Source organism: Eubalaena glacialis, chromosome 19 (assembly GCF_028564815.1).
Source record: "Eubalaena glacialis isolate mEubGla1 chromosome 19, mEubGla1.1.hap2.+ XY, whole genome shotgun sequence".
NCBI classification, from domain to species: Eukaryota; Metazoa; Chordata; class Mammalia; order Artiodactyla; family Balaenidae; genus Eubalaena; species Eubalaena glacialis.
Window position 1 is genome coordinate 39,479,839 of NC_083734.1, and position 23,322 is coordinate 39,503,160.

Genomic DNA, 23,322 nt, shown 5'->3' on the forward strand with positions numbered 1-23,322 from the left:
CCTTGTAACCGTTTGAAAGGACATGGACAGATGCCCACCTGACTCCTCAGTTGCCGGCCACTGCCCTCTGGGACTCCTTGTCCTCTGCTGCCATCGCCTGGAAGGAAGAGGGACTGCAGGGACACAGAGGGACAGAGACACATGGAGAGGGCCCTAACAGGGACCCTTCCTGCTGGGGAGGAGACTCTGGGCATACCCCACAGAGGCCAGCAGTGCATCTCGCATGAAGAGGCGGGTGGTATGGCTTGAAAACCTGGTTCCTAGACCAATTTCAGCACCCAGAGAGGGCTCAGTGTCAAGGAATGGAGTCCTAACAATGACAGATCTAGTCCAACCTGCTTCCTCAAAAGAGGAAACAAAGACCAGGTCAATTGTGTGTTTTTCCCAAGGCTGAACTGCACCTTAGTGCAGAGCCAGGATTCGAACCCAGAGCGCTGAGCTCTAAATCGAGGGTTGTTTAGATCCTGGCTCCTCAGAGTAAAGTCCTTGGACCAGCTGCCTCTATCACCTGGAGCTTGTTACAAAAATGCAGCATCTCGGGGCTTCCCAGGTGGCGCAGTGGATAAGAATCCTGGTCCGGGAAGATCCCACATGCTGCGGAGCGACTAAGCCCGTGCGCCACAACTACTGAGCCTGCGCTCTAGAGCCCACAAGCCACAACTACTGAAGCCTGCGCGCCTAGAACCCGTGCTCCACAACAAGAGAAGCCACCTCAATGAGAAGCCTGCGCACCGCAACGAAGCGTAGCCCCCGCTCGCCACAACTAGAGAAAGCCCACGCACAGCAACAAAGACCCAGCGCAGCCAAAAATAAGTAAATTTTAAAAAATTAAAAAAAAAAAAATGCAGCATCTCAGGCACCACCAGAAACCTACTGAATCAGGCTCAGCATTTTAGCAGATCCCGCAGGCAATTGGTATGTGTGTCAGAGCATGTGAAACACTGACTTTGAACACACTGCCTTCCTACTCTCCCAGGATGGTACATTAAGATGCTTTTATTTCCCCAAATGGAAATCACATTATTTTTCCCTGCTTATAAAGGTTTTGCGTGCTCCTGTAATGAAATTCAGACAATATAGGAAAATTTATTTAAAGTGGAAAGGAATAAACATTGTGGTGTATAAATATCCTTCTAAACGTCTACCACTTGCACGTACACACACACTTTTACAAAAATCAGATCGTATTCTAAATACTATCTTGTAGCCTTTGTTTTTTACTTGAGATTCTTAAGTATGATTTCTCTTTTGAAAGAGTGCTTGCTCAATGAATATTTGCTAAATGAAAAAATTGAGTAAAACAATAGTCGTGGGTGTATTAGTTATCTATTGCTGCATTAAAAATTACCCCTAAGCTTAGCAGTTGAAAACAACAAATATCGATTATGTCAGGGTGTTTCTGAGGGCCAGGATCTGGGAGTGGCTTGGAAGGGTGATGCTGGCTCTTGGGCTCACGCCATCGACGTCCAGCTGTAGACGGGCACGATCACCTGAAGGCTGTGTCACCTCCCATTCTAAGCCCTCACTGTCTCTCACCTGACCTCATATAATAGCCACATGTCTTGTCAGTTCTCCCCACATCTATCCTTACCCCTCTCTCAACCTTTCTTTCATTTACCAGCCAGAGTGAACTTGGAAAAGGCAAATTCAACATTGTGGCCCCTACTTAAAATCCATCCGTGGTTTCCCGTGGCTCTTAGAAAAAAGTATTAAAAATTAAACAAGGGAAGGTCTATAAGGCCCAAGTGGTCTGGCCCTGCCGACATCCCCACCCTTGCCTCCTGGCCTTGTGCCCTTGCTGTCTGTGGTCCGGCCACACCATCCTTCTCGCAGCCTCTCCTGGGTGCCAAGCTCTGTCCCACCTGGCGTTCTCCCCGGATGTGGTTCCCTCTGACCCGCCCTCCATCCAGGCCCATTCACCACCACACTCACAGGAGTGTGGTACACACACAGGCCACTTATTAAGGTGCTACTCCAGCCTTCATTTCCACTCCTCAGTGCCCAGCAAATGGTCGGCCCTCAATAAATATTTGTTGAACATTTGTATCTCTGTTATCTTTTATGCCTTATACTAGTGGCAAATATTTTCCCCAGATTGTGATTGCCTTTAACTTCGCTTACTGTTTCTTTAACCTTCAGAAGTTTTACATTTTGATGTAGTCAAATTAGTCAGTCTTTCTTTGGGGATTTCTCTGTTGTTTAATGCACAAAAGTTCCAGAGTTTTATAAGAAGAGCAGGTGCCTGAGCAAGGGCCCAAGTCTGAGGAATTCAGATGAGAAGTAACAGGAACTGATGACCTTGTTGGAAACTGACTGAGGGAGCTAAGCAGGTGGGCAGGGCCGGGTACAAGGCGGCTGGGACAGGGGTGGTCAGGTGTGTTCTGGGTGTGGCATTTGTGCCCTACCATTTTCCTCCGTGCTCACAGCCCCCCTAACAAGTCGGGACAGTATTAACACCCAGCCCAGGTCAAGGGAAAGCATGTCCGGGCCTGCAGTTAGCCAGGTGCTGTGTTAAGCCCTGGGAAACTGACTTCTTAGGTAAGACTTGAGGGAGGGAGTAGTAGTTTATTAGGTGCAGGCTCTGTGTGTGTGTGTGTGTGTGTACATGCGTGTGCACATGCATAAATGTGCCTGGAAGAGGGTTCAGATGGAGGGAACAGTATCTGTGAAGAGCCCAAGGTGGGATATGTTGAGGTGGCCTTCATTATATCCCCAAAGAGGCTGCAATCACTGCCCCCTCATCCACAGCCCACCGATGGAGCAGGGAGAGGGTGTTACTGCCCAGATGTGTGGCCATGTCCTTGAGGTCTCAGCCCAACTTCAGCTTCCACAGAAGATAAGACCAGGCAACTCTAGTCCTGCCGTGCTTCTCCACATCTGCCACGAGAACGAAGGGCAAAACCGTGCGCACGACACAGCAGTCGTCCCAGGTGAAGCCCTTGTCCTCTGGTGTCCTTGGCTCCCCAGCTGACTGTCCCATCCTTGGCTGTGAGAAGGGGCAGCCTTTAGAAAAACACCTGTAAACTACAGTGGTTCGGGGGCAGGTACAGCTAAGCCTTGCCCAGCCCTGAGCCCAGCAAGGTGACATTGGGAGGGGAGTCTCTCACTGTCTTCAGGGGACAAGTCAGAATATAACAATGATACTCTGACTCCCAGTTGTTGGTAGGAGCCAGGCCTTGTGCTTTGTGCTTTCCTAAGTACAATCTTAGGTGGTAGGTGTGACTCATCCTCACCTTACTGATAAGAATTGGAGGCTCAGAGAGGTTCTGTGATTTGTCCAAGGTCATTCAGCTACACCTGAGGAGATCCAGGATCAGGAGCCCATGAGGGGAACCAGGATGCCCTGTGGTCTCCCAGACCATGGTGGTGGAAGAGTGTCCGTGGGCCAGGGGTGGGCACGCATGAGGCAGCCCTGGGACCTCAGTGTCTGCTACCTGGGGGAGGAGCCTGATGTCAGGGACTTTGATTCCAAAAAGGAAGAGCTTCGTGGGGATGCAGGGATGCAGCTGCACAGACCTTTCTCATAAAAGTACATCCTCTTCCCTGCTGCAGTGCTGGAAGAGGGCTATTTTAGTAGCAGCAGAACTGTGCGGGCCCAAATGGCTTGCAGGGAGCTGGCAAGCCATGGATGGACAAGGCTGGAGAAACACTGAAACAGGGCTGTTAGAACAAAATGTTACACACGAGGAAGGCTGATGGGGTTTGGGCTGTGTGACAGCTGGCAGGAGACCATCTCCTAGGAGGACACAGGACAAGGTGCCAATGCAGGCTGTGAGGGGCACAGGCATGCTGACAAAGACGGGAGAGAGGCTGCTTCCCCCTGCAGCAGGAGCCCTGCCGCCTGCCTGGAGGAGGGGGCCCTGGAATGAGGACTGGAGACAAACGGGGAAAAGAGTGAGGTGAAGCAACTTTGGTAGAGACCTGGGAACTGCGACAAGCATCCCCGATTCATGAGTTGGTGAACTGAACGATTCCCGGAAGCGTTTCTGTGTGTTTACAAACGTCCCCCCTTCCAAGTTGGAATCAAGACTTATTTGGCAAAGAATGTTGTCTCCGGGAAGGAGACTGCCCAGAGACGGGAACATGTACGTGAATTCGTTTCCCAGAGCTCTAGATACAGCTTATTTGTCCACGGCTCTGGTATTTTTCTAAGATAAGTAATTGAATTGTTGAAACTGTGAAAATGAGCACTTGTGTAAACTTTGGAAGAATCCTAGTGTGTAAGTCTGGGGGCTTATGTCAGTTAAAGCTTGTGTATATATAACTAATTTTAAACTTGATAAAATTGGGGCTTACATCATTTTTTCCTGTGTGTTGAATGGTTTTCTTTGCCGAAAACACAGATGTAGTCATGCAGTATAATTTTTAATTGGAAGAGAATAGAAATATGAACTCATATTAATAGATTTGTTTTATTTTAATTAATTAATAGACTATTTTTTAGAGCAGTTTTAGATTTACAGTAACATTCAAGGAAAAGTACCGGAAGTTCTCACATGCTCTGGTTCACCCCCTGCACCCACAGTTTCCCTGTTGTTAGTATCTTGCATTGTCGTGGTGTACTTGTTACAATTGATCCAACTTTGATGCATTATTATTCACTGAAGGGTTCACATTATTTACATTAGGGTTCACTCATCTTGTCTTACATTCTATGGGTTTTGACAAATGGATCCATCATTATAGTATTACACAGAATAATTTCACTGCCCTAAAAATCCCCTGTGCTCCACCTATTGTACATAGATTTTTAAAGGAAGATTTTAGATTTAAGTGATTTTCTCCTCCACGTTCTTCTAGAAAGTAGAAGTTATATTGTGTCCCTTCCCACGCCATGTCCATCCCCTCCCCATTCTAAGAAGCAGGTCAAATTGGTTCCTCACTGACAGCCTCAGAAGAGGTGGCCAGGATATGCTCAGCCCCTTAAGTCCGTATGGCCACAGGGTGGCCCCTGAGGAACTGAGAGGATATTCGCATGATCGTCCTCTGATGCTGTAATGGGAGATAGTCACCCACAGTCCCAGCTCAGGGGCTCCTGGACGGACTCCACTCAGCTCATCTACATGCTGGTGTCGCTTTTGGTTGAAAGCAACAGAAACCCAACCCAAACTAACTTAAGCAGCAGAAGAAATTTAAGTACCACGCCATGGACAGGACTTAGAGCTGGTCCTGCACCGGGTAAACTCTCAGTGGTGTCAGGCACTTAGGGATCCATCTCCCAATGGCCCCTTGATCTTGCTGAGGTGATGCTGCCTTTTATCTTTCATGATTTGGGGGGTTTGTCTTAATCTAGGAGAGCTGCATGTCTCTCTAGCCGGGTTTGCCTTGAGGTAGCAAAGTCAGGTTCTCACGTCCCTCCTTCCTTCTGTACCTTTTCTAGTTGAAGGTGCAGTTCCCTTACCTAATCTCTATTAAATGGCAGCTGCATTATCTTGCAGGGAAGGGCCGGCTCGGTATGCTATCTCCAAGAGCCCTGGTGGCTTTCGACCCAAGGGCCTCATACTTGCCACAGAGATACATTTAACTGTCCCTGTTAAGCTGAATAAGCAGGTCTCCTAAGGAACAGTCCTTCTAAAGCAGCTTTACTGTGGTTTCCCACCGCCTCTCAATCCTCCCAGGCTAGCTCTGCCCGCCTTGGCTGAAAACCAACTCTGACAACTCTGGTCATCCTTTCTCCAGTCCCTTCAAGTCACAAAACTGTCACTTTAATCACTAAAAGGTCAAATTCCACAAAATAGTGGACACATCAGTCTTTCTTCTAAGGAGACTTCTCTCCAAGCTGGGGTGAAATTTGTGTCGGGAGAGAAGCAGGGCCACTGGCTTCTGCTGCTTCAAGCAAGGACTCGCTGCCCCTGCTGCTTGGTGCCCTGTCATCTCCCTCAGAGTTCGCCTCGCTGCCCAGCGCTGCCTCACCAGGAGCAGCCCCCACGCCTGATGTCTGTAGACTTGGGGCTGGAAGGACTGGCCATGGGCCAGCTGAGAGGCACCACGCCCACCCAGCCCCTCTGCCCACTCTTGCTCCCTCCCCTTCCCTTATTCAGGTGTAGGCCAAACTCCACCTCAGTAATAAATGCTGGAGAGGGTGTGGAGAAAAGGGAGCCCTCCTGCACTGTTGGTGGGAATGTAAATTGGTGCAGCCACGATGGAGAATAGTATGGAGGTTCCTTAAAAAACTAAAAGTAGGGGACTTCCCTGGTGGTCCAGTGGTTAAGACTCCGTGCTCCCAACGCAGGGGGCCTGGGTTTGATCCCTGGTTGGGGAACTAAAATCCCACATACCGTAACTAAGCCCACGCACCACAACTAGAGAAGCCCGCGTGCCGCAACTAGAGAGCCTGCGCACTGGAACTAGAGAAGCCCGTGCACCACAACAAAGACCCAGCACAGCCAAAATAAATAGATTAATTAATTAATTAAAACAAAGACAAAAACTAAAACTAAAAATAGAGTTACCATATGATCCAGCAATCCCACTCCTGGATATATAACTGGAAAAGACAAAAACTCTAATTCGAAGATACATGCACCCCAGTGTTCATAGTGGCACTATTTACAATAACCAAGACGTGGAAACGACTCAAGTGCCCATCAACAGATGATTCGTTTAAGATATATATATGTGATGGAATATTACTCAGCCGTAAAAAAGAATGAAATATTACCATTTACAGCAACATGGATGGACCTAGAGAATATCATACTAAGTGATGACAGAGAAAGACAAATATTATATGATATCACTTATATGTGGACTCTAAAAGACAATACAAATGAACCTGTATACAAAATAGGAACAGACTCACAGATACAGAAAACAAACTTATGGTTACCAAAGGGGAAAGAGAGTGGGGAGGGATAAATTAGGAGTATGGGATTAACAGATACAAACTACTATACATAAACTAGATAAGCAACAAGGATTTGCTGTATAGCACAAAGAACTATATTCAATATCTTTTTAAAAATTAATTAATTAATTTTATTTTAGGCTGTGTTAGGTCTTAGTTGCAGCGCGCAGGATCCTCTGCTGTGGAGTGCAGGCTCCTCATTGCAGTGTGCGGGCTTCTCTCTAGTTGTGGCTCGCGTGCTCAGTAGTTGTGGTGTGTGGGCTTAGTTGCCCTGTGGCATGTGGAATCTCAATTCCCCGACCAGGGATCGAATCTGCGTCCCCTGAATTGGAAGGCAGATTCTTTTTTTTTTTTTTTTAATTTATTTATTTTATTTATTTATTTTTGGCTGTGTTGGGTCTTCGTTGCTGCGCGGGCTTTCCCTAGTTGTGGTGAGCAGGGGCTACTCTTCTTTGAGGTGCGCAGGCTTCTCATTGCGGTGGCTTCTCTTGTTGAGGAGCACGGGCTCTAGGCGCGTGGGCTTCAGTAGTTGTGGCACGCGGCTTTAGTAGTTGTGGCTCGCGGACTCTAGAGCGCAGGCTCAGTAGTTGTGGCACATGGGCTTAGTTGCTCCGCGGCACGTGGGATCTTCCCGGACCTGGGCTCAAACCCGTGTCCCCTGCATTGGCAGGCGGATTCTTAACCACTGAGCCACCAGGGAAGCCCCGGAAGGCAGATTCTTAACCACTGGACAACCAGGGAAATCCCTTGATATCTTGTAATAACCTATAATGGAAAATAATTTTTAAATATATATATATCTGAATCACTTTGCTGTATACTTGAAATTAACACAATATTGTAAATCAGCTATACCTCAAAAAAAAAAATTCACTTACCAGACTATTTGCCTATGGCGGGAATGGGGTAGGGAAGGGTGGGCGGTGGCAAACTGCAAAGGGGAACGTGGATAAAAGGGAATAAACAGATGCTTAAAAACAGAAAAGGGGCCTGGCATGGACTAATGATGATAGAGTGCCATGAACAATAGCATATGATTAACTCAAATTTCTGCACCTGAAGTTTAAAAATGGGGGAAAACAAAAGCAAAGGAGGGAGGAAGGAGGCAAGGAAGGAAGAAAGCTGGTCCAGGAAGGGAACAAGTTGGTGTGTGAGCAGGAGCTGCCCAAGAGTGCCCAGTCTCTGGTCCAGAGGGGCCCAGCCCAGATCGGGAAGGAGTCATCTCAGGGGGCTTCTCAGAACCCTCTTCATATTTTTATGAAAATGAGAGATATGTCAAAAGAATGTACAAGGTCCTCATTTCCCAAAAGGATTCCAGAATTTTAAGGCCACTAAACTTGACACCTTTGATTTTGGAATGAATTCAAGTCCAAAGACCCAAACCAAGCCCAGAATTTGCATCCAGCTGGGCGTGAATCATCCAACAGATGGTGAGTGCACATTTAGAAATGAGTCCGGTGAGCCCTCGGAGCTACAGAGGCTCTAAGATGAGCCCTGCCAAGCTAAGCTGCCATCCTCTTTTGGGAGTGGCTGAGGGACTGGGAAATGTGTGGGTTCCGCTCTTTCTGGCTGCAGGGAGAAGATGTGACTCTGCAAATTCAAGTAATATTGGGGGAAGGTGGGTTAATGCAACTGTCAGAATATTAAAGCAGACACTGGGGTCTAACTCCACTTTTCTTCCCCTTCCTGGGTCCCTCATAGTCTTCCCAAGCACCCTCTTTTTGTCTCTCTGCTTCTCACCTTTGACCTTCTCAAAGAGGGAGGCTGTCACAGGATAGCTCAGTTAACATCCACAGTATGGCGGCTCCTGATGGAATTAGCTTTTGGCTCAGCCGTTGTTGGCTCATCCGTTGTTGGCTCATCCAGGCAAATCGTTGAAGCACATGGCTATTTTCTTTTCTTTTTTTAAAATTAATTAATTAATTAATTTATTTATTTATTTATTTTTGGCTGCATTGGGTCTTTGTTGCTGCACGTGGGCTTTCTCTAGTTGTGGCGAGCGGGGGCTACTCTTTGTTGCAGTGCACAGCCTTCTCATTGTGGTGGCTTCTCTTGTTGCGGAGCACGGGCTCTAGGCGTGCAGGTTTCAGTAGTTGTGGCACGTGGGCTCAGTAGTTGTGGCTCGCGGGCTCTAGAGCGCAGGCTCAGTAGTTGTGGTGCACGGGCTTAGTTGCTCCGTGGCATGTGGGATCTTCCTGGACTTGGGCTCGAACCTGTGTCCCCTGCATTGGCAGGTGGATTCTTAACCACTGCGCCACCAGGGAAGCCCACATATGGCTATTTTCTTATGCGTGGATGCCTGGCACTGAGGCTTTGTGGTCTGCTCAGGAGATACATGATAGATATGATGGGTCTTAATTTACTAAGCATCTCTCTGTATTAGTCTTGTGCCAGATGCTGGGACACCACATAACCGATGTTGCCCAAGCCAAATGCCTCTGGAGCTCCAGTTAGTACAAGATGAACATAAACACTTACCCCATGGCTCTGCCCCAAGATGGCCATGTGTCATTGCCTCCTGCCTCTGGCCTGTCTCAGAGGGGAAGGCTCTCAAGTACATCTACCTCCTGGTCACCACTTGAGGGCAGAACTTTAGTGGCCAGGCCCTTCTACTTTAACCCCCTCTGGACTGAACCAGACTGTTCAATCTAATGTCTCATATTAGTAAGTGTTCAGGTTTTATTGATCTCTAATACTCTCCTCTGAGCCCCTAAGGGAAGGAGAAAAGTAGAATAAGACACAGATGATGGAACCAGTGCTGGTGATAATTTTGCCCAACAAAGTCCAGAATAACTTGGCAACCAGTGACCTTCTGACTGGTCTCCCTCGTGGGTACAAGCATGGGGGAAAAGGCAGACCTTCCCTAGAGGGGCATGGGGCTTGATGAGGCTTTCTAACCCTGCCAACTGTGTCATCCTCCTAAGGACAAAGGATAGGACTTCCAGGACCATGTTAAATCACAACAGGGAAAATGTCCCCTTTGAATAGGTTTTCAAAGGGATGAGATTTAGAATGTTGAGGAGGGGGCTTTCTGCTCTTTTTTTTTTTTTTTTTTGGCCACACCACTTGTGGGATTTTAGTTCCCCAACCAGGGATTGAACCCGGGCCCTCGGCAGGGAGAGCATGGAGTCCTAACCACTGGATAGGCCAGGGAATTCCCTTTATTTTGTGAGTGTTAGAGGTTACTGCATCCACATCAGCTGTCCTATGCAATCTCTGTCGTTGCCCCCATGCCAATCTTGCATTCTCTTGCATTAGTGAGCAACGTGGATTTTCCTGAATAATTCACAGAGAAAACCAAGCAGGAGGTTTTCACATTACTCGCTCCATAGCAAACTCTTCAGATTCTTCCTCTGCCATGCCTTCTTCCCAGGCTCTCATCAGTGGATCCCCAGGATTCTCTTCTGAGCCTCCTCAGGCAGCCCGCAGCAGTGCTCAGCCCCCCGACCCTGCTGCCTTGGTCCTGATTCTCGCTGCATCTCTCTCCATTGCTCGTCTTCCTTCTGTGGGATGGTCTGGCTTCTCTCTGGGCTTCTGACCACAATCCTCTGCTTTCCATGGCAATGCTCAGGAAACCCCACCTACCAAGACTGGCCCTTGGACCCACCCCTTAGGCCTTTAGAAAGAAGGCCTCTGATTGGCCAGTCTTTTTCACTTATCCACCTCTTGGAACAATCACTGGGTCCTGGAGGATATACTGCTAAGTTGGGCCCAGCCTGAGTCACATGCCCAGCCCGTTGCAGGAGCGGGATGGGCTCTGTGACTGACAGTATTCCCACCAGGACTACAGGGAACAGGGTGCATTTGCTCCAAAAGAAACGGGTACCGACTGGCACACAAAATCAATAGTTACCCCAGCCCTCAAGGGTCCCCTTGGAAGTGGGAATAGGATATGGGGGAGGGGGGGAAGAATTCCCCTTCTTATTTTGTACAAAAACAAACATTTTTGGTTATTTTAATCCTGCAGTGTCCTCTATGCTGGATTTCTATCACATGCAATCAAAAGAATCCCAACTGTTATAGAAGCATTGCAGAAAAAGGCATTTATTTTTAATATCCATGTGCTTTGCTAAAACTGTTTTTAAGAATTTTAAACTATTTTAAGGTTGTTCAAGTTGACCCTTAAACAACACGGGTTTGAACTGCGTGGGTCCACTTATACACAGATTTTTTTTTCAATAAGTATGTGCTACAGTACCACATGGTGTGGAACCACGGCTACAGGGCCCACTGTGGGACCTGAGCATCCCTGGATTTTGGCATTTGGGGACAGGTCCTGGAGCCAACCCCCCACAGATACTGAGGGTTGATGGTACTTGTTTTGAAATTTTACAGGTTAACTCTTAATTTGACATGCATTTAAAGAGATGCTTTCGGACTTCCCTGGTGGTCCACTGGTTAAGACTCCACGGTCCCAATGCAGGGGGCACAGGTTCGATCCCTGGTCGGGGAAATAAGATCCTGCACACCACCAGGTGCGGCCAAAAAAATAAATAAATGAAAATAAATAAATAAATAGATGCTTTCAGTGGTTTATATTTTATCTCTTCCACATAAAACTTTTGAATTACTTATTGGTAAATGTGACTTGTTTAATGAGCTAAGTTAGTGGTTTTTCAGGATGTAGATGGGGCATGACAGCCTGCCAACAGAGAGCCAGAGAATTTAGGTCCTTGTCACTCTGACAAACACGTCCTGGCCCGGTTCCCACAAGGAAACTTCTCGTTTCATCTGATGACCTTGCTTCTATAGTTTCTTTTTAGCTTCAAGTACTTGTCTGAGCAAGCCTGTTTTTTCATAGATGACTAAAAACATTCTATGAGGAGGTACCGTTCACAAGAATTAATAACAGAAAGCACTGTGTCAAAATCCAAGACATGAATATAATTAAAATCACATTGTATTTCCTGTTGGTCGCTGAAGCAGACATTTAGAAAGTCTTATCTTCAATAGGACATTTAGAATGCCTGTCATAGAAAATTATCTTTAAATGATAGCTCAGAAAAGAAATACAAAAAGCTCTCGTGTCGTTTATTAATGTGATTTATGTTAAGCATCTCAGTGGAAAGCTGAAAATGTGCCAATAAATTAGTTCAAGAAATGATGCAAAATTAAATATTAATGAAGTGCTCAAACAAGCACCAATTAAACTGCAGTATAAGCTTGTAAATATTTCCATAAGTAATTCCCACTCCATATTCAGGTAGCATTGAATTTCAAAAAAAAGAATCATCTTTAATTTATACAGAAACCTTTTTTTATTAATAATTTTCCAATTCACAAATTTAAACCTAGCTTCTGGTTTTTAAAAAGGCTATAAACCGTTAATATTTGTGCTTGGATTCATAGATCATGGATAGTCTTTATGTTGCAAGTGATAGAAAGCCCAACTCACCTAGCTTAAACAAAAAGGAGAATCTGCCTGCATATTAACTGAAAAGTACGAAGGAATGTCGCTGCAGGCAAGGTTCCAGCCAGCAGCTCAAAACATAGCACGAAAAACCTAGTATCTTTCTGCCTCTCCTCTCTGCCTTCTACTGCATCGACCTCTTCCTCGGGGTGATGGATACCGGAGGGCCCTACCCTTCTCTCCCCTTCAGGACCAAAGCACTTCATTCCCCCAGCTGTAAGGAGGATTGGTTGTTGATGGCTCGCAGCTGAGTCCTTCAGGCATCAGCTCATATTAGTAAATGCTCAGCCTCTATTTATTCCCCTCCAAATACTATCCTCTGTCTCTCCCAAGGGTACATGGCCTCCCAGTGACTGCTTAGTACAGGGGTACAAAGGCCAAGTCCTCTTGCCTAAGTTAGAGACGACTCTGAAGGGTCACCTCAGCTTGAGCTCCCTGCGGGACAAGCTGCGGCCTCTGGTACAACTGCATCGCTGTTCACCTCCCTCTGCTCCATCCTGCTTCATTTACCCTCTTACCATTTTTCTGAGACCACCATCTTTCTGAGACCACGCCCCAGTAAATTTCTCACGTGTAAGTCTCCACCACAGAATCTATTTCCAGGGACCCAGACCTATGACGGTTGGGGCTAGGAGTGATTTTAGGGAGCGGATTCTAAAAACAGGAGTTTGAAGCTGGAAGTGGAGCCCCAGGAGCCTCTGGCATGCTGAAGTGGCGCAATTGGTCAAACTTTCACTGGGGATGTGCTGGGATGGGAGACAGATGGAAGGGAAGGCACTGGTGGAAGCAAATTCCCTCGTATGTGAGAGGTTCAAGGGAAGTAGTGATATAAGGACTGTGGAATCACATGGCTGGGGCTATCAACAGCTTGAAGAAAGACAATGAAAGTTTGAGGATGCTTAATCACCAATTTAAGGCAAAGCGTGAAAGTCTCCTTGGCAGCACGTAAAGAGAGACTCTCATCTTCTGCAGCTGGAGGGCAGAAAAAGCTGGGGTCAGGACCATTCCTCTTAACTATAAGAGGAATGGAGCGAAGGAGGTCAAATTCTCAATCAAGACAAGTCTGCTCTGCCAAGGTCATGCCCTGATAGAGAAGGAGCAGGACTCAGACTTGGAATGGGAACATCTGGGTCAATGCACTCAGAAATCTTGAATCTCCAGATTCCACTGAATCCTCTGGACCTGGAGAAGTGCCCCCTCCTCCCTGTTAAGGGCTAAAGCTCCCTCTTGCTTGAAAGTGATGCAGGATCCTCTGCTTTGTAAGACAGGAGACATCCCCCTCCTGCCCACAACACAAAGAACTAGAGTCAAGTCATAACAACACCCAGCCCGGGAAGTGTTACAGGAACTTGCCGACAGGTGCTAGCAGGAGTCAGAGAGCAAATATGGGACTGGATCCTGAGGATGAAGATCAAGGGGGCAGAATATAAAGTTTGATTAGAGAGAATTTATTAATATGGAGCAGTCTCCTATGATACAGGATTTCAATCCCTGGCAAGAACCCCAGGAGAAGGTGCTAGGATAGCTAGCTCTTGGAAGCCTGTGAACAGCAATGGCCCACACTAAGTGAAGTAAAAAAGCCCAAACTGCCGTGGCTGGTGGTAGAACAAGGGGTCAAACGGCTCAAAGGAGAGGGCCTGCTAGACAGGGTTATCCTGCAGGGGTCTGCAGACTCCCCAGCTGACTGTGTTCTCTGGGAGAGCACACAGGACACTCTTAGCCAAGCTGGTAGAAGGAGCCCCAGCATCAGTGAAAGTTCATGCTGGCTGTTTCCTCCATAGGCCAGGGCTGAGGGTGGGAGATGCTGTTATAGATCGGGGCTCCCTGATAGTAATGGGGATAAGAGGAATCTAGAACAATAGAGGCCAGGCAGTAGTACTTACCTGTCAGAAGTGGCCATGATTCTCATAATGAGCAGCAAGGTCAGAGAGGCAGCCGGAGGCCCTGACTCTCAGAGAGCCATAGAAATGGTTAATAGGACGTGGTATTCCTAGAGACAAGATAGACGTACAGCCAGAAAGAGCATTGTTTACCTTATTTTTTTTTTTAAATCAGCCACCCCAATAAAAAGCCATAATCCCTTGTCCAGCTCCCTACTTAAGCTAAGACCTAGAAGCTGCTGAACAAAGAAGGACCCTCATCTCCTGGCAAATGTGCAGAGTAAGGTTCCCCTAGCCCCTCCCCAGGAAGACCTTGGGTGATTACTTTAGTGACCATGCACTGGGGAAAGAGGACGACCTGGACCTTTTTTGAGAACTGTTGGACACAAAGTCCAAGTTGACATTGATACCCAGGGATCTGAAGCATCATCATGGCCCCCTGTTGGAGTGAGGACATATGGGGTCAGGTAATGAGTGTGGTCCTCACCCATGGCCAGCTTTACAGTGGGTCCACCAGGTCCACAGACCCACCTGTAGTCATTTTCCTGGTCTCTTAATCTATAATTGGGACAGGCACAGCTGAGAGTTGGCAGAATCCTCGAATTGGTTCCTTGCCCTGTGGGTTAAGGGCCATGATAATGAGGCAGAAGAAAGGGAAACCTCTCAAACTGCCTCCACCCAGACAACCAAACACCATATCTTACCCTGGGGAGAATGGCAGAGATTAATGCCACCAGGAAAGACCTAAAGGGCGGTCTTCATCATTTCTCCCATTTAGTACCCCAGTCTGATGCCTCTGTCACCTGCCACTGCTGAGTTGTACCTCCCCCTTAGATGGCATCTACAGCACCTTGGGGTGGAGGCTGGGGCGCTTATAACCAGCTGATGGAGGAAGAAAAAGACCAAGTTTGGTTCGTGGGTGAGTTGGCTTGTTATGTGGGTGAATGGACCACTGCTGCCCTATAGCTGCAGGCAGGAGTGGCCCTGGAAGAGCAAGGGGGAGAAATCTCAGCTTCAGGGGTAAATCGAGTCGTCCACTTTGTGTACAAACAGAGTGACCTGAAGTAAGAATGTACATGGACTCAAGGGTAGTGGCAAGTGGTCAAGGACCTAGAAGGAGAAACATTGTAAAATTAGGAAAAAAGGAAGCCTGGGGGAAAGACCTGTGGATGGACCCAAGGAGGGGGCACAAAGTGTGAAAATTTTGTATCACATGTTAATGTGATCAGTGAGACCCCTCCACCCCCACCCCAGGGGGTGGGGTGCAGCCAATCCCACCCAGGCCAGAGGGAGCTCAACAGCAGAAACAGCAGATGTCCACTAGAGTGACAAAGTTATTTTTGGAAACCAGTAGCCCAGAAAATTTTCCCTAGATTTGTATTTCTAAGACAGAGTTGAGAGATCATTTTGTCCAGGTTCTCACCAAAAAGGTAATTAACCAGCCTTCACTGAACACTTTCAAACAGGTTGCTCGTTAACTCTCTGGGTGACCTGCCTCCCTTTAGGACAGTGCAGTGCTCAGCAGTTTCTCCTTCTGTGACAGGTTGGGGTTTTCTCCTCCTACCCTCCAAGGAAGGGCACCGAGCCTCCCCATCTTTGGCTCCATGCCAAGCTAGGATCTAAAAGAAAGTATTTTGGTAAGAGAAGTGACATACGCTTTGTTAGCAGAATAACCCAGGGAACTTATGCTGCAAGAAATGATCCATTTTAGGATTTCCCTGGTGGCGCAGTGGCTAAGAATCCTCCTGTCAACGCAGGGGACACGGGTTCGAGCCCTGGTCAGGGAAGATCTCACATGCCGCGGAGCAACTAAGCCCATGCGCCACAGCTAGTGAGCCTGCACTCTAGAGCCCGCAAGCCACAACTACTGAGCCCGCCTGCCACAACTACTGAAGCCCGTGTGCCTAGAGCCCGTGCTCCGCAACAAGAGAAGCCACCACAATGAGAAGCCTGTGCACCGCAACGAAGAGTAGCCCCCGCTCTCCGCAACTAGAGAAAGCCTGCGCACAGCAACAAAGACCCAACACAGCCAAAAATAAGTAGATAAATAATTTTTTTAAAAAAAGAAATGATCCATTTTAATAAGAGAAAGAATTGTTTGACTGGTCAATGTTTCCCTTGGAGGGAAGTAAAACCCTCTCCCTTACACACAAAACACCTCCACTACCATTGAGAGAATAATCAGAAGCAAATGGATGAAATGACCCAGAGGCTGGCTGGGGACAGACGGTGGAGGGAGAGGAAGAAAACAAGGAGAAACCAGAGAGGGCGAGATTTCGGATGCCCACAGGGTTGGCTTCAATGGAAAAAGGAGTAAATTTTTCTATAACATTCTGGAGGTTCTGACTGTAGGGTTGATTGTCTAATAACGGTTTTACCTTCCCACCCTTTCAAATTTGAAGGGTTATACTTACCTTTAGCTTAAACCAGCACTAATTATTTGCGAGTATAACCCAAACATCTCTTGGTAGAGCCAGATTAAGAGGAAGGCCAGCACGGCAGTTGCCTGGGGTAAACCCTTGGCATTAATAAGAAAAGTGATACCAGTTAACTCAGTTTTCTGTAAGTGATGCCTTACATAAGAGGCAAGATGTAAATTGTCCCCACTCCTGCCAGAGTGGGCAATGCCCTTGGGTGCAAATTTCAAAATACTGTTCATCAGCCCCAAACAGTTTTTTTTTAAATTTTATTTAATTTATTTTTTATATAGCAGGTTCTTATTAGTTATCCATTTTATACATATTAGTGTATATATGTCAATCTCAGTCTCCCAATTCATCCCACCACCACCACTGCCCCCCCGCTGCTTTCCCCCCTTGGTGTCCATATGTTTGCTCTCTACATCTGTGTCTCTATTTCTTCCCTGCAAACCAGTTCATCCGTACCATTTTTCCAGGTTCCACATCTATGCATTAATATATGATATTTGTTTTTCTCTTTCTGACTTACTTCACTCTGTATGACAGTCTCTAGATCCATCCACGTCTCTACAAATGACCCAATTTCGTTCCTTTTTATGGCTGAGTAATATTCCATTGTATATACGTACCACATCTTCTTTATCCATTCATCTGTTGATGGGCATTTAGGTTGCTTCCAAGACCTGGCTATTGTAAATAGTGCTGCAATGAACTTTGGGATACATGTGTCTTTTTGAATTATGGTTTTTCTCTGGGTATATGCCCAGTAGTGGGATTGCTGGGTCATATGGTAGTTCTATTTTTAGTTTTTTAAGGAACCTCCATACTGTTCTCCATAGTGGCTGTACCAATTTACATTCCCACCAACAGTGCAAGAGGGTTCCCTTTTCTCCACACCCTCTCCAGCATTTGTTGTTTGTAGATCTTCTGATGACGCCTATTCTAACTGGTGTGAGGTGATACCTCATTGTAGTTTTGATTTGCATTTCTCTAATAATTAGTGATGTTGAGCAGCTTTTCATGTGCTTCTTGGCCATCTGTATGTCTTCTTTGGAGAAATGTCTATTTAGGTCTACTGCCCATTTTTGGATTGGGTTGTTTGTTTTTTTAATATTGAGCTGCGTGAGTTGTTTATATATTTTGGAGATTAATCCTTTGTCTGTTGATTCGTTTGCAAATATTTTCTCCCATTCTGAGGGTTGTCTCTTCATCTTGTTTGTAGTTTCCTTTACTTTCTTTTTAAGTTTCATTAGGTCCCATTAGTTTATTTTTGTTTTTATTTCCATTACTCTAGGAGGTGGATCAAAAAAGATCTTGCTGTGATTTGTCAAAGAGTGTTCTTCCTGTGTTTTCCTCTAAGAGTTTTATAGTGTCCGGTCTTACATTTAGGTCTCTAATCCACTTTGAGCTTATTTTTGTGGATGGTGTTAGGGAGTGTTCTAATTTCATTCTTTTACATGTAGCTGTCCAGTTTTCCCAGCACCACTTATTGAAGAGACTGTCTTTTCTCCATTGTATATCCTTGCCTCCTTTGTCATAGATTAGTTGACCATAGGTGTGTGGGTTTATCTCTGGGCTTTCTATCCTGTTCCATTGATCTATGTTTCTGTTTTTGTGCCAGTACCATATTGTCTTGATTACTGTAGCTTTGTAGTATAGTCTGAAGTCAGGGAGTCTGATTCCTCCAGCTCCGTTTTTTTCCCTCAAGACTGCTTTGGCTATTCGGGGTCTTTTGTGTCTCCATACAAATCTTAAGATTTTTTGTTCTAGTTCTGTAAAAAATGCCATTGGTAATTTGATAGGGATTTCATTGAATCTGTAGATTGCTTTGGGTAGTATAGTCATTTTCATAATATTGATTCTTCCAATCCAAGAACATGGTATATCTCTCCATCTGTTGGTTATCATCTTTAATTTCTTTCAACAGTGTCATAGTTTTCTGCATACAGGTCTTTTGTCTCTCTAGGTAGGTTTATTCCTAGGTATTTTGTTCTTTTTGTTGCAATGGTAAAGGGGAGTGTTTCCTTAATTTCTCTTTCAGATTTTTAATTTTGTATCCTGCAACTTTACCGAATTCATTGATTAGCTGTAGTAGTTTTCTGGTGGCATCTTTAGGATTCTCTATGTATAGTATCATGTCATCTGCAAACAGTGACAGTTTTACTTCTTCTTTTCCAATTTGTTTCCTTTTATTTCTTTTTCTTCTCTGATTGCCATGGCTAGGACTTCCAAAACTATGTTGAATAATAGTGGTGAGAGTGGACATCCTTGTTTTGTTCCTGATCTTAGAGGAAATGCTTTCAGTTTTTCACCATTGAGAATGATGTTTGCTGTGGGTTTGTCGTATATGGCTTTTATTATGTTGAGGTAGGTTCCCTCTATGCCCACTTTCTGGAGAGTTTTTATCATAAATGGGTGTTGAATTTTGTCAAAAGCTTTTTCTGCATCTATTGAGATGATCATATGGTTTTTATTCTTCAATTTTTTAATATGGTGTATCACGTTGATTGATTTGCATATATTGAAGAATCCTTGCATCCCTGGGATAAATCCCACTTGATCATGGTGTATGATCCTTTCAGTGTGTTGTTGGATTCTGTTTGCTAGTATTTTGTTGAGGATTTTTGCATCTATATTCATCAGTGACATTGGTCTGTAATTTTCATTTTTTGTAGTATCTTTGTCTGGTTTTAGTATCAGGGTGATGGCGGCCTCATAGAATGAGTTTGGGAGTGTTCCTTCCTCTGCAATTTTTTGGAAGCGTTTGAGAAGGATGGGTGTTAGCTCTTCTCTAAATGTGTGATAGAATTCACCTGTGAAGCCATCTGGTCCTGGACTTTTGTTTGTTGGAAGATTTTTAATCACAGTTTCAATTTCATTACTTGTGATTGGTCTGTTCATATTTTCTATTTCTTCCTGGTTCAGTCTTGGAAGGTTATACCTTTCTAAGAATTTGTCCATTTCTTCCAGATTGTCCATTTTATTGGCACAGAGTTGCTTGTAGTAGTCTCTTAGGATGCTTTGTATTTCTGCGGTGTCTGTTGTAACTTCTCCTTTTTCATATCTAATTTTATTGATTTGAGTCCTCTCCCTTTTTTTCTTGATGAGTCTGGCTAATGGTTTATCAATTTTGTTCATCTTCTCAAAGAACCAGCTTTTAGTTTTATTGATCTTTGCTATTGTTTTCTTTGTTTCTATTTCATTTATTTCTGCTCTGATCTTTATGATTTCTTTCTTTCTACTAACTTTGGGTTTTGTTTGTTCTTCTTTCTCTAGTTCCTTTAGGTGTAAGGTTAGATTGTTTATTTGAGATTTTCCTTGTTTCTTGAGGTAGGCTTGTATTGCTATAAACTTCCCTCTTAGAACTGCTTTTGCTGCATCCAATAAGTTTTGGATCATTGTGTTTTCATAATAATTTGTCTCTAGGTATTTTTTGATTTCCTCTTTGATTTCTTCAGTGATCACTTGGTTATTTAGTAACATATTGTTTAGCCTCCATGTGTTTGTGTTTTTTACGTTTTTTCCCCTGTAACTGATTTCTAATCTCATAGCGTTGTGGTCAGAATAGATGCTTGATATGATTTCAATTTTCTTAAATTTACTGAGGTTTGATTTGTGACCCAAGATGTGATCAATCCTGGAGAATGTTCCATGCGCACTTGAGAAGAAAGTGTAATCTGCTGTTTTTGGATGGAATGTCCTATAAATATCAATTAAATCTATCTGGTCTATTGTGTCATTTAAAGCTTGTGCTTCCTTATTAATTTTCTGTTTGGATGATCTGTCCATTGGTGTAAGTGAGGTGTTAAAGTCCCCCAGTATTATTGTGTTCCTGTCGATTTTCTCTTTTATAGCTGTTAGCAGTTGCCTTATGTATTGAGGTGCTCCTATGTTGGGTGCATATATATTTATAATTGTTATATCTTCTTCTTGGGTTGATCCCTTGATCATTATGTAGTGTCTTTCCTTGTCTCTTGTAGCATTCTTTATTTTAAGGTCTATTTTATCTGATATGAGTATTGCCACTCCAGCTTTCTTTTGGTTTCCATTTACATGGAATATCTTTTTCCATCCCCTCACTTTCAGTCTGTAAGTGTCCCTAGGTCTGAAGTGAGTCTCTTGTAGACAGCATATATATGGATCTTGTTTTTGTGTCCATTCAGCGAGCCTGTGTCTTTTGGTTGGAGCATTTAATCCATTCATGTTTAAGGTAATTATCGATATGTATGTTCCTATGACCATTTTCTTAATTGTTATGGGTTTGTTTTTGTCAGTCCTTTTCTTCTCTTGTGTTTCCCACTTAGAGAAGTTCCTTTAGCATTTGTTGTAGAGCTGGTTTGGTGGTGCTGAATTCTCTTAGCTTTTGCTTGTCTGTATAGCTTTTGATTTCCCCATCAAATCTGAATGAGATCCTTGCTGGGTAGAGTAATCTTGGTTGTAGGTTCTTCCCTTTCATCACTTTAACTATATCATGCCACTCCTTTCTGGCTTGTAGAGCTTCTGCTGAGAAATCAGCTGTTAACCTTATGGGAGTTCCGTTGTATGTTATTTGTCGTTTTTCCCTTGTTGCTTTCAATAATTTTTCTTTGTCTTTAATTTTTGTCAGTTTGATTACTATGTGTCTCAGTGTGTTTCTCCTTGGGTTTATCCTGTATGGGACTCTCTGAGCTTCCTGGACTTGGGTGGCTATTTCCTTTCCCATGTTAGGGAAGTTTTCGACTATAATCTCTTCAAATATTTTCTTGGGTCCTTTCTCTCTCTCCTCTCCTTCTGGGACCCCTATAATGCGAATGTTGTTGCATTTAATGTTGTCCCAGAGGTCTCTTAGGCTGTCTTCATTTCTTTTCATTCTTTTTTTTTTTCTGTTCTGCAACAGTGAATTCCACCATTCTGTCTTCCAGGTCACTTATCCATTCTTCTGCCTCAGTTATTCTGCTATTGATTCCTTCTAGTGTATTTTTCATTTCAGTTATTGTATTGTTCATCTCTGTTTGTTTGTTCTTTAATTCTTCTAAGTGTTTGTTCTTTAATTCGTCTAGGTCTTTGTTAAACATTTCTTGCATCTTTTCGATCTTTGCCTCCATTCTTTTTCTGAGGTCCTGGATCATCTTCACTATCATTATTCTGAATTCTTTTTCTGGAAGGTTGCCTATCTCCACTTCATTTAGTTGTTTTTCTGGGGATTTATCTTGTTCCTTCATCTGGTACAAAGTCCTCTGCCTTTTCATTTTGTCTATCTTTCTGTGAATCCAAACAGTTTCTACTGAGTATTTCTACAAACATGTAAATCACAAGATGCAGCCACAGGCATGACACCAACTCAAAACCAGCCGGCAACTCTGATATGCTTCCCTGAAGTCAGCAGCTGCAGTCAGCTGAAATTGTGAAACGAAATCACACCAGGGGAACACTGCTTACCCAGAAGGAGAGATTTATTTTATTGTCTAATATTTAAACAGTTTAATATGCTTCCCAATAAATTGTTTGAATGGTTCAGAAAAGAGCATGTAACAAATACATGCAATAAATCCCTCATTTTAACATAAAGGAATATGTATAACAGAGCATCTGTTTCTCTCCATCTATAATTAGCAAGTTTTTAGAGGATCTTGGTTTGAAGGGGCATCCACATCTCTCAGTCCCCAGGCCCCTGGCCTCAATAGCCTGTGGGTACAAATGAGGCCACATTATCATTAATGCCCAAACCACAAAAGCTCTTTGCTCTGGCCAGCAGCACCTCAGAAGGGAGGCTTGGCCACCCCTTCCCCAGAGTCTCTGAATGAGGGGCCTCTCCATGCCCAAGGACAAGCCTCCCTCTCAGGCCTCCTCCACAGCCAGCCACTGCCCACATGCCTCCTCAGTGGGGGCCCAGAACTGCACTGCTTCTGGGTTCTGTGGTGACTGAGGCCTTTTCTGTTGCCCTCAGCCAGCTGGTCTTTGCTGGGGGCCCCAGAGCCCTCAAGACATGACAGCTGGAAGCCAGGGGATGGAGGAGCGGAGGGAGAATGCCCCCCTCCAGCTCCACACCATGTCCTGTCACCTGGACTTCAGAGGGGCAGAGAGGTGTCCAGAGTCTCCCCACATCCTTGAGCTTCTGGCCCTGCACCTGTCTCCACCAAGGTCCCAGACCAGTTCTTCCTGCTGGGCTGGGACACATGGCCACTCCATTCCTTCTCCTCTCCTCCTCCCTCACTTCCTCCCTCTCCTGGATTTTCATGTGTGTGTGTGTGTGTGTGTGTGTGTGTGTGTGTTCCATGAGGGCAGGGATTTTTTGCCTGTTTCATTCACCATTGTATCTTTATTGCCCAGAAGAGTACCCAGCAAATAATAGATGCTCAAGAAACTTTGTAGACTGAATTGGAAAAAAGTGAATCTAAGAAACCCTCCTGCCTCCTCCTTCAGCACAAAAGCCCATGCCCCCATGTGTATCCTTTCAGACAGAGCTCACAGGGATGAGAGTCCACCAATTTTACAGCTCAGCTAGGCTCAGCCAGGACATGCACTGCATGAGGATGTGGGATCATAGCTGTGTTATGAGCATGCACTGGCCTCAGCAGCCTGGGCCCACAAAATGGGCACAAGTCACAGGGGCTCCAGTTCCTGTCCCACTCAACAATAGGAGGTCCATCCTTTCCAAATACTCCGGGGATCCACAGGGGATGTTGAGTGTTTCCTTATGCCATCCTGTGCCCCTTGCCGCCTCACCTGGCCTTCTGCCCCTATTTCTGCTCTGCTCTCTCTACCCAGCTACTGCCTGCTCTGTCG